The following is a 12,447-nucleotide window of genomic DNA, read 5'->3' as shown; positions in this document are numbered from 1 at the left end:
CGGAACACCTAGCTTTCAAGGGAAAACCTGTAATTTTTCAGGCTGCACTTGAAGTCCACTGGCTTGCCTGGGGTAGATTCCATCACGTGTGGGTTCCCAGAAGGAAGGGTAGGATCATTATATTTTCCGTGTGCTCAGGGATAGGCAGAAAAGCAGACACGTTTGGCACGAAGGAATGAACAGAACGCTGATAGCTAGGTGTTTTCAAGCTGCCGCAATCTAGGCGTTTATCCAACGAAACCATTCACTGCCCATGATTCGGCAACTAGCTGTTCCCAACGGCGCATTGCTCACAACGCCCCGAAGACACAGCCTGTCCTTTTTGTACGTATAAGATCTAGTGAAGACCCCCGAGTCCTAGAAGACCTGGAATGCTTCCGACAGCTGAATAAATCCACATGGTTTCTGCTGCATAACAACCTGTGACATGATACAAGAGGAATGTCAGCTTGAGGTTAATGGTCAAATGGGATCGCCAATTCACTGACGATGACTGAAGGTTGAGCACCTACAAAAGAATGGCAACCTCCAAGTTTCCTTCCTAGAAACTCACTTGTCATCACAAAGCCATTTGTGCTATGAAGAGAACATGTGCAATTACAGTGTTTCTCAGGGAGAATTGAGCCTGCAACTCTCTAAATCCCAAGGAGGGAAATAAGGTGTCCCTTCATGCCTTATGTTCCAAAGGGACCACCGAGCATTGACCTGCTCTTTCTTTCTCTATTTTGTACCTCCATGGTGCGTTAGAAGGGAGACACTTGAGTTGTTTCAACTCACCACATTCTAGAGGTTTAACAAAAGAAGCCTTTCACTGCCCTTTTTTGGCATATAGTTGTCCTCAACTGAACGTTGCTCACAAGTCCCAGAAGAGACTGGCAGTCCCTCGTGTACATCTTGGATCCTAGTGCACACCCGCGTGTCCTAGGACACCAAAAATGCTTCCTAGAGTAAAAGCACTGCTTTGACAAAAGCTGCATTGAACCTGCTGCCTGCCTACCATTGTGACGAGAAAAGCAGGACGTTAGCTTGAGGCCAGTCGTCCCATGCGCTCGGCATATTCACTAACAATTGCTGAGTGAGGAGCACCTAGCAGGAATTGAAAGGCAACGTTTGTTTCATGGAAAATCACTTCTCCTGAAAAGGCAATTCTGCAATGAAGAGAAGATGGGCAACTACACTGTTTATCAGGTAACACTGAGGCCGCAAGTGTCGACATTCCAATGTGGAAAATCAACTTCCCATCAAGCCTCAATCTCCAAGGGGAGGGCACAGCATCTTATGCTGCCGTTTCTGAGTGCCTATTGGACATTCAGGTGACCAAGTAGACCTTTTAGTGAGTAAACTTTGCGATACAGGGAGTAGTGAGTGTGCTGAAAGGATTACAGAGTCATAGGTTAGTGAGGATTGGGTGTAAAATGTATCTCCGGAACACCTAGCTTTCAAGGGAAAACCTGTAATTTTTCAGGCTGCACTTGAAGTCCACTGGCTTGCCTGGGGTAGATTCCATCACGTGTGGGTTCCCAGAAGGAAGGGTAGGATCATTATATTTTCCGTGTGCTCAGGGATAGGCAGAAAAGCAGACACGTTTGGCACGAAGGAATGAACAGAACGCTGATAGCTAGGTGTTTTCAAGCTGCCGCAATCTAGGCGTTTATCCAACGAAACCATTCACTGCCCATAATTCGGCAACTAGCTGTTCCCAACGGCGCATTGCTCACAACGCCCCGAAGACACAGCCTGTCCTTTTTGTACGTATAAGATCTAGTGAAGACCCCCGAGTCCTAGAAGACCTGGAATGCTTCCGACAGCTGAATAAATCCACATGGTTTCTGCTGCATAACAACCTGTGACATGATACAAGAGGAATGTCAGCTTGAGGTTAATGGTCAAATGGGATCGCCAATTCACTGACGATGACTGAAGGTTGAGCACCTACAAAAGAATGGCAACCGCCAAGTTTCCTTCCTAGAAACTCACTTGTCATCACAAAGCCATTTGTGCTATGAAGAGAACATGTGCAATTACAGTGTTTCTCAGGGAGAATTGAGCCGGCAACTCTCTAAATCCCAATGAGGAAAATATAGTTTCGCTTCAAGCCCTATTTTCAAAAGGGCCTGCAGAGCATTGACCCTGTGGTTTCTTTCTCTGTTTTGAACCTCCACGGTGCTTTAGAGGGGAGATACTTGAGTTCTCTCAACTTGCAACAATCTAGACGTTTAACCAAAAAAGCCCTTCACTGCCCTAACTCGGCATCTAGCTGTTCCCAACGCTGCATTGCTCACAAAGGTCCAAACACACAGGCCATCCTTCTTGTACGTGTCTCATCCTAGTGCAGACCCGCCAGTCCTAAGAGATCTGGAATGCTTCCAAGAGTTCAAGAACCACACTGAATAACGCTACATGGATTCTGCTGTATGCCAATCTGTGGGAGGATACAAGAGGAACGTTAGCTTGAGGCTAGAGCTCAAACGGGTTCGCCAATTCACTGATGATTACCGAAGGATGATCATCTGCCAAGGAAGAGCAACCTGCAAGTCTCTTTCCTAGAAACTCACTTGTCATCACAAAGGCAGTGGTGCTCTGAAGGGAACATGTGTAAGTACAGTGTTTCTCAGGTAGAATTGGGCCCAAAGCTCTCTAAACCCCAATGAGGAAAATAAAGTTTCCCTTCAAGCCTTACCTTATTTTCAAAAGGGTCCGCAGAGCCTTGACCCTCCTATTTCTTTCCTTCTTTTGTACCACAAGGGTGCTTTAGAAGGGCTATACTTCAGTTGTTTCAACTTGCCACAGTCTAGAGGTTTAACGAAAGAAGCCCTTCACTGCCCATGACTCGTCATCTAGCTGTTCCCAACGCTACATTGCTCACAATGGCCCAAACACACAGGCCGTCATTCTCGTACGTTTCTCATCCAAGTGAATACCCGCCAGTACTAAGAGACCTGCAATCCTTCCTAGAGCTCAAGAACCACACTGAATAAGATTCTGCTGCATGCCAATCTGTGTCATGATACAAGAGGAACGTTAGCTGTGGTTAGTGTTCAATGGGGTCGCCAATTCAGTAAAGATTACTAAAGGATGAGCACCTACCAAAGAATGGCAACCTCCAAATTTCTTTCTTAGAAATTCTCTTGTCATCAAAAAGGGAATTGTGCCATGAAGGGACCATGTGCAACTAGATTGTTTCTCAGTGAGAATTGATCCCGCAACTCTCTAAATCCCAATGAGGAAAATAAAGTTTCCCTTCAAGCCTTATATTCAAAAGCGCCCACAGAGCATTGACCCTGCTGTTTCTTTCTCTATTTTGTACTTCCAAGGTGCTTTAGAAGGGAGATACTTGAGTTGTTTCAGCTTACTACGTTCTAGAGTGTAAGAAAGAAGCCCTGCACCTCCCAGGACTCGGCATCTTCCTGTTCCCAACGCTGCACTGCTCACAACACCCCAAAGACACAGGCCACCCGTCTGGTACATTTCTCATCCTAGTGCAGACCTGCCAGGACTAAGAGAGCTGGAATGCTTCCCAGAGCTCAGGAACCAACCTGGATGAGGCTACATGTATTCTGCTGCATGCCAACATGTTGCATGATAGCAGAGGAACGTTAGCTTGAGGCTAGTGGTCAAACGGGTTCGCCAATTCACTGAAGATTACCGAAGGATGAGCACCTACCAAGGGATGGTAACCTCCAAGTTTCTTTCCTAGAAACTCACTTGTCATCACAAAGGCAATTGTGCTATGAATGGAACATGTGCAACTACAGTGTTTCTCAGGGAGAATTGAGCACGCAACTCTCTAAATCCCAATGAGGAAAATAAAGTTTCCCTTCAAGCCTTATTTTCAAAAGGGCCCAATGAGCATTGACCCTGCTGTTTCTTTCTCTATTTTGTACCTCCAAGGTGCTTTAGAAGGGAGACACTTGACTGGTTTCAACTGGCCACAGTCTACAGGTTTAACCAAAGAAGCCCTGCACTGCCCATGACTCGGCATCTAGCTGTTCCCAACGCTGCATTGCTCACAAAGGCCCAAACACACAGGCCGTCCTTCTTGTACGTTTCTCTTCCTGGTGCAGACCCGCTAGTACTGAGAGATCTGGAATCCTTCCTAGACCTCAAGAACCACACTGAATAAGGCTACATGGATTCTGCTGCATGCCAACCTGTGGCATGATACAAGAGGCACGGTAGCTTGAAGCTAGTGGTCAAAAGGGTTCTCCAATTCACTGTAGATTACCGAAGGATGAGCACCTACCAAGGAATGGCAGCCTCCTAGTTTCTTTCTTGGAAAATCACTTGTCCTCACATAGACCATTGTGCAATTAAGAGAAGATGGGCAACAACAGTGTTTACCAGGTAACACTGAGGCCGCAACTCTCTGCTTGGCAATGAGGAAAATAAACTTTCCCAGGAAGCCTCAGTATGCATGGGGACGAAGCAGAATATTCCCCTGGCGTTTCTGACTCTCTTATTGCACATCCAGTGGACACAATGGACCATGACATTGGTAACCATTGCCATGCTGGGAGTCGTGATTGTGGTGTAAGGATATCAAGCTGATGGCTTAGTGGGGCCTAGGTAGCAATGTTTCTCTGGAATACCTCTGAGTTAAGGGAAACCCTGTAAATTTTGAAGCTGGACGTGAAGTGTAGTTGCTGATTGAGGTGGACAGACTGCACGCATTAGTTCCCAGAAGCAATGGTAGGCTAATTGTGCTTTTCAGTGCAGCTCAGGTTTCCTCAAGAATGCAGACACGCTTCGCATGAAGGAAGGCATGGAACGTTGATAACGGTGTTGCTTTCAAGCTATCGCAATCTGGGTGTGTAACCAACGAAGCCCTTCACTGCCCATCACTTGGCATCTAGTTCTTCCCAACGGTAGACTGCTCACAACTGCCCAAAGACACAGGCAGTCCTTTTAGTACGTTTCAAAACCTAGTGCAGACCCGCGAGCCAAAAGAGACCGGATATGCTTCCTAGAGTTCAAGAACCACAGGCACTGAGGTTGCAGGGAATCTGTTGAATGCCTACCTCTGTCATGAGAAAAGCTGAACGTTAACTTGAGGCTAGATGTCCCATGTGGTTGGCCCATTCCCTGAAGATTCCCGAGGGATGAGCCACTACCAAGGAATGGCAACCTCCAAGTTTCTTTCCTAGAAACTCTCGTCATCACAATGGCAAATGTGCTATGAAGGGAAGATGTGCAAGTACACTGTTTCTCAGGGAGAATTGAGCCTGCAACTCTCTAAATCCCAAGGAGGGAAATAAGGTGTCCCTTCATGCCTTATGTTCCAAAGGGACCACCGAGCATTGACCTGCTCTTTCTTTCTCTATTTTGTACCTCCATGGTGCGTTAGAAGGGAGACACTTGAGTTGTTTCAACCTACCACATTCTAGAGGTTTAACAAAAGAAGCCTTTCACTGCCCTTTTTTGGCATATAGTTGTCCTCAACTGAACGTTGCTCACAAGTCCCAGAAGAGACTGGCAGTCCCTCGTGTACATCTTGGATCCTAGTGCACACCTGCGTGTCCTAAGACACCAAAAATGCTTCCTAGAGTAAAAGCACTGCTTTGACAAAAGCTGCATTGAACCTGCTGCCTGCCTACCATTGTGACGAGAAAAGCAGGACGTTAGCTTGAGGCCAGTCGTCCCATGCGCTCGGCATATTCACTAACAATTGCTGAGTGAGGAGCACCTAGCAGGAATTGAAAGGCAACGTTTGTTTCATGGAAAATCACTTCTCATGAAAAGGCAATTCTGCAATGAAGAGAAGATGGGCAACTACACTGTTTATCAGGTAACACTGAGGCCGCAAGTGTCGACATTCCAATGTGGAAAATCAACTTCCCATCAAGCCTCAATCTCCAAGGGGAGGGCACAGCATCTTATGCTGCCGTTTCTGAGTGCCTATTGGACATTCAGGTGACCAAGTAGACCTTTTAGTGAGTAAACTTTGCGATACAGGGAGTGGTGAGTGTGCTGAAAGGATTAGAGAGTCATAGGTTAGTGAGGATTGGGTGTAAAATGTATCTCCGGAATACCTAGCTTTCAAGGGAAAACCTGTACTTTTTCAGGCTGCACTTAAAGTCCACTGGCTTGCCTGGGGTAGATTCCATCACGTGTGGGTTCCCAGAAAAAAAGGATAGGATTATTATATTTTTCGTGTGCTCAGGGATAGGCAGAAAACCAGACACATTTGACACGAAGGAATGAACAGTACGCTGATAGCTAGGTGTTTTCAAGCTGTCGCAATCTAGGCGTTTATCCAACGAAACCATTCACTGCCCATGATTCGGCAACTAGCTGTTCCCAACGGCGCATTGCTCACAACGCCCCGAAGACACAGGCTGTCCTTTTTGTACGTATAAGATCTAGTGAAGACCCCCGAGTCCTAGGAGACCTGGAATGCTTCCCACAGCTGAATAAGTCCACATGGTTTCTGCTGCATAACAACCTGTGACATGATACAAGAGGAATGTCAGCTTGAGGTTAATGGTCAAATGGGATCGCCAATTCACTGACGATGACTGAAGGTTGAGCACCTACAAAAGAATGGCAACCTCCAAGTTTCCTTCGTAGAAACTCACTTGTCATCACAAAGCCATTTGTGCTATGAAGAGAACATGTGCAATTACAGTGTTTCTCAGGGAGAATTGAGCCGGCAACTCTCTAAATCCCAATGAGGAAAATATAGTTTCGCTTCAAGCCTTATTTTCAAAAGGGCCTGCAGAGCATTGACCCTGTGGTTTCTTTCTCTGTTTTGAACCTCCAAGGTGCTTTAGAAGGGAGATACTTGAGTTGTCTCAACTTGCAACAATCTAGACGTTTAACCAAAAAAGCCCTTCACTGCCCTAACTCGGCATCTAGCTGTTCCCAACGCTGCATTGCTCACAAAGGGCCAAACACACAGGCCATCCTTCTTGTACGTGTCTCATCCTAGTGCAGACCCGCCAGTCCTAAGAGATCTGGAATGCTTCCAAGAGTTCAAGAACCACACTGAATAAGGCTACATGGATTCTGCTGCATGCCAACCTGTGGCATGATACAAGAGGCACGGTAGCTTGAAGCTAGTGGTGAAAAGGTTTCTCCAATTCACTGTAGATTACCGAAGGATGAGCACCTACCAAGGAATGGCAGCCTCCAAGTTTCTTTCTTGGAAAATCACTTGTCCTCACATAGACCATTGTGCAATTAAGAGAAGATGGGCAACAACAGTGTTTACCAGGTAACACTGAGGCCGCAACTCTCCGCTTGGCAATGAGGAAAATAAACTTTCCCAGGAAGCCTCAGTATGCATGGGGACGAAGCAGAATATTCCCCTGGCGATTCTGACTCTCTTATTGCACATCCAGTGGACAAAATGGACCTTGACATTGGTAACCATTGCCATGCTGGGAGTCGTGATTGTGGTGTAAGGATATCAAGCTGATGGCTTAGTGGGGCCTAGGTGTCAATGTTTCTCTGGAATACCACTGAGTTAAGGGAAACCCTGTAAATTTTGAAGCTGGACGTGAAGTGTAGTTGCTGATTGAGGTGGACAGACTGCACGCATTAGTTCCCAGAAGCAATGGTAGGCTAATTGTGCTTTTCAGTGCAGCTCAGGTTTCCTCAAGAATGCAGACACGCTTCGCATGAAGGAAGTCATGGAACGTTGATAACGGTGTTGCTTTCAAGCTATCGCAATCTGGGTGTGTAACCAACGAAGCCCTTCACTGCCCATCACTTGGCATCTAGTTCTTCCCAATGGTAGACTGCTCACAACTGCCCAAAGCCACAGGCAGTCCTTTCAGTACGTTTCAAAACCTAGTGCAGACCCGCGAGCCAAAAGAGACCGGATATGCTTCCTAGAGTTCAAGAACCACAGGCACTGAGGTTGCAGGGAATCTGTTGAATGCCTACCTCTGTCATGAGAAAAGCTGAACGTTAACTTGAGGCTAGATGTCCCATGTGGTTGGCCCATTCCCTGAAGATTCCCGAGGGATGAGCCACTACCAAGGAATGGCAACCTCCAAGTTTCTTTCTTAGAAACTCTCGTCATCACAATGGCAAATGTGCTATGAAGGGAAGATGTGCAAGTACACTGTTTCTCAGGGAGAATTGAGCCTGCAACTGTCTAAATCCCAAGGAGGGAAATAAGGTGTCCCTTCATGCCTTATGTTCCAAAGGGACCACCGAGCATTGACCTGCTCTTTCTTTCTCTATTTTGTACCTCCATGGTGCGTTAGAAGGGAGACACTTGAGTTGTTTCAACCTACCACATTCTAGAGGTTTAACAAAAGTAGCCTTTCACTGCCCTTTTTTGGCATATAGTTGTCCTCAACTGAACGTTGCTCACAAGTCCCAGAAGAGACTGGCAGTCCCTCGTGTACATCTTGGATCCTAGTGCACACCTGCGTGTCCTAAGACACCAAAAATGCTTCCTAGAGTAAAAGCACTGCTTTGACAAAAGCTGCATTGAACCTGCTGCCTGCCTACCATTGTGACGAGAAAAGCAGGACGTTAGCTTGAGGCCAGTCGTCCCATGCGCTCGGCATATTCACTAACAATTGCTGAGTGAGGAGCACCTAGCAGGAATTGAAAGGCAACGTTTGTTTCATGGAAAATCACTTCTCCTGAAAAGGCAATTCTGCAATGAAGAGAAGATGGGCAACTACACTGTTTATCAGGTAACACTGAGGCCGCAAGTGTCGACATTCCAATGTGGAAAATCAACTTCCCATCAAGCCTCAATCTCCAAGGGGAGGGCACAGCATCTTATGCTGCCGTTTCTGAGTGCCTATTGGACATTCAGGTGACCAACTAGACCTTTTAGTGAGTAAACTTTGCGATACAGGGAGTGGTGAGTGTGCTGAAAGGATTACAGAGTCATAGGTTAGTGAGGATTGGGTGTAAAATGTATCTCCGGAATACCTAGCTTTCAAGGGAAAACCTGTACTTTTTCAGGCTGCACTTAAAGTCCACTGGCTTGCCTGGGGTAGATTCCATCACGTGTGGGTTCCCAGAAAAAAAGGATAGGATTATTATATTTTTCGTGTGCTCAGGGATAGGCAGAAAACCAGACACGTTTGACACGAAGGAATGAACAGTACGCTGATAGCTAGGTGTTTTCAAGCTGTCGCAATCTAGGCATTTATCCAACGAAACCATTCACTGCCCATGATTCGGCAACTAGCTGTTCCCAACGGCGCATTGCTCACAACGCCCCGAAGACACAGGCTGTCCTTTTTGTACGTATAAGATCTAGTGAAGACCCCCGAGTCCTAGGAGACCTGGAATGCTTCCCACAGCTGAATAAGTCCACATGGTTTCTGCTGCATAACAACCTGTGACATGATACAAGAGGAATGTCAGCTTGAGGTTAATGGTGAAATGGGATCGACAATTCACTGACGATGACTGAAGGTTGAGCACCTACAAAAGAATGGCAACCTCCAAGTTTCCTTCGTAGAAACTCACTTGTCATCACAAAGCCAATTGTGCTATGAAGAGAACATGTGCAATTACAGTGTTTCTCAGGGAGAATTGAGCCGGCAACTCTCTAAATCCCAATGAGGAAAATATAGTTTCGCTTCAAGCCCTATTTTCAAAAGGGCCTGCAGAGCATTGACCCTGTGGTTTCTTTCTCTGTTTTGAACTTCCAAGGTGCTTTAGAAGGGAGATACTTGAGTTGTCTCAACTTGCAACAATCTAGACGTTTAACCAAAAAAGCCCTTCACTGCCCTAACTCGGCATCTAGATGTTCCCAACGCTGCATTGCTCACAAAGGCCCAAACATACAGGCCATCCTTCTTGTACGTGTTTCATCCTAGTGCAGACCCGCCAGTCCTAAGAGATCTGGAATGCTTCCAATAGTTCAAGAACCACACTGAATAACGCTACATGGATTCTGCTGTATGCCAATCTGTGAGAGGATACAAGAGGAACGTTAGCTTGAGGCTAGAGCTCAAACGGGTTCGCCAATTCACTGATGATTACCGAAGGATGATCATCTGCCAAGGAAGAGCAACCTGCAAGTCTCTTTCCTAGAAACTCACTTGTCATCACAAAGGCAGTGGTGCTCTGAAGGGAACATGTGTAAGTACAGTGTTTCTCAGGTAGAATTGGGCCCAAAGCTCTCTAAACCCCAATGAGGAAAATAAAGTTTCCCTTCAAGCCTTACCTTATTTTCAAAAGGGTCCGCAGAGCCTTGACCCTCCTATTTCTTTCCTTCTTTTGTACCACAAGGGTGCTTTAGAAGGGCTATACTTCAGTTGTTTCAACTTCCACAGTCTAGAGGTTTAACGAAAGAAGCCCTTCACTGCCCATGACTCGTCATCTAGCTGTTCCCAACGCTACATTGCTCACAATGGCCCAAACACACAGGCCATCATTCTCGTACGTTTCTCATCCTAGTGAATACCCGCCAGAACTAAGAGAACTGCAATCCTTCCTAGAGCTCAAGAACCACACTGAATAAGATTCTGCTGCATGCCAATCTGTGTCATGATACAAGAGGAACGTTAGCTGTGGTTAGTGTTCAATGGGGTCGCCAATTCAGTAAAGATTACTAAAGGATGAGCACCTACCAAAGAATGGCAACCTCCAAATTTCTTTCTTAGAAATTCTCTTGTCATCAAAAAGGGAATTGTGCCATGAAGGGACCATGTGCAACTAGATTGTTTCTCAGTGAGAATTGATCCCGCAACTCTCTAAATCCCAATGAGGAAAATAAAGTTTCCCTTCAAGCCTTATATTCAAAAGCGCCCACAGAGCATTGACCCTGCTGTTTCTTTCTCTATTTTGTACTTCCAAGGTGCTTTAGAAGGGAGATACTTGAGTTGTTTCAGCTTACTACGTTCTAGAGTGTAAGAAAGAAGCCCTGCACCTCCCAGGACTCGGCATCTTCCTGTTCCCAACGCTGCACTGCTCACAACACCCCAAAGACACAGGCCACCCGTCTGGTACATTTCTCATCCTAGTGCAGACCTGCCAGGACTAAGAGAGCTGGAATGCTTCCCAGAGCTCAGGAACCAACCTGGATGAGGCTACATGTATTCTGCTGCATGCCAACCTGTTGCATGATAGCAGAGGAACGTTAGCTTGAGGCTAGTGGTCAAACGGGTTCGCCAATTCACTGAAGATTACCGAAGGATGAGCACCTACCAAGGAATGGTAACCTCCAAGTTTCTCTCCTAGAAACTCACTTGTCATCACAAAGGCAATTGTGCTATGAATGGAACATGTGCAACTACAGTGTTTCTCAGGGAGAATTGAGCACGCAACTCTCTAAATCCCAATGAGGAAAATAAAGTTTCCCTTCAAGCCTTATTTTCAAAAGGGCCCAATGAGCATTGACCCTGCTGTTTCTTTCTCTATTTTGTACCTCCAAGGTGCTTTAGAAGGGAGACACTTGACTTGTTTCAACTTGCCACAGTCTACAGGTTTAACCAAAGAAGCCCTGCACTGCCCATGACTCGGCATCTAGCTGTTCCCAACGCTGCATTGCTCACAAAGGCCCAAACACACAGGCCGTCCTTCTTGTACATTTCTCTTCCTGGTGCAGACCCGCTAGTACAGAGAGATCTGGAATCCTTCCTAGAGCTCAAGAACCACACTGAATAAGGCTACATGGATTCTGCTGCATGCCAACCTGTGGCATGATACAAGAGGCACGGTAGCTTGAAGCTAGTGGTCAAAAGGGTTCTCCAATTCACTGTAGATTACCGAAGGATGAGCACCTACCAAGGAATGGCAGCCTCCAAGTTTCTTTCTTGGAAAATCACTTGTCCTCACATAGACCATTGTGCAATTAAGAGAAGATGGGCAACAACAGTGTTTACCAGGTAACACTGAGGCCGCAACTCTCCGCTAGGCAATGAGGAAAATAAACTTTCCCAGGAAGCCTCAGTATGCATAGGGACGAAGCAGAATATTCCCCTGGCGTTTCTGACTCTCTTATTGCGCATCCAATGGACACAATGGACCATGACATTGGTAACCATTGCCATGCTGGGAGTCGTGATTGTGGTGTAAGGATATCAAGCTGATGGCTTAGTGGGGCCTAGGTGGCAATGTTTCTCTGGAATACCACTGAGTTAAGGGAAACCCGGTAAATTTTGAAGCTGGACGTGAAGTGTAGTTGCTGATTGAGGTGGACAGACTGCACGCATTAGTTCCCAGAAGCAATGGTAGGCTAATTGTGCTTTTCAGTGCAGCTCAGGTTTCCTCAAGAATGCAGACACGCTTCGCATGAAGGAAGGCATGGAACGTTGATAACGGTGTTGCTTTCAAGCTATCGCAATCTGGGTGTGTAACCAACGAAGCCCTTCACTGCCCATCACTTGGCATCTCTTTGTTCCCAACTGTAGACTGCTCACAGCTGCCCAAAGACACAGGCAGTCCTTTTAGTACGTTTCAAAACCTAGTGCAGACCCGCGAGCCAAAAGAGACCGGATATGCTTCCTAGAGTTCAAGAACCAC

This window comes from Eschrichtius robustus, chromosome 12 (genome assembly GCF_028021215.1).
Source record: "Eschrichtius robustus isolate mEscRob2 chromosome 12, mEscRob2.pri, whole genome shotgun sequence".
Classification (NCBI taxonomy): domain Eukaryota; kingdom Metazoa; phylum Chordata; class Mammalia; order Artiodactyla; family Eschrichtiidae; genus Eschrichtius; species Eschrichtius robustus.
The sequence above is the reverse complement of the archived record's forward strand: the minus strand, read 5'-3'. Positions refer to the sequence as shown.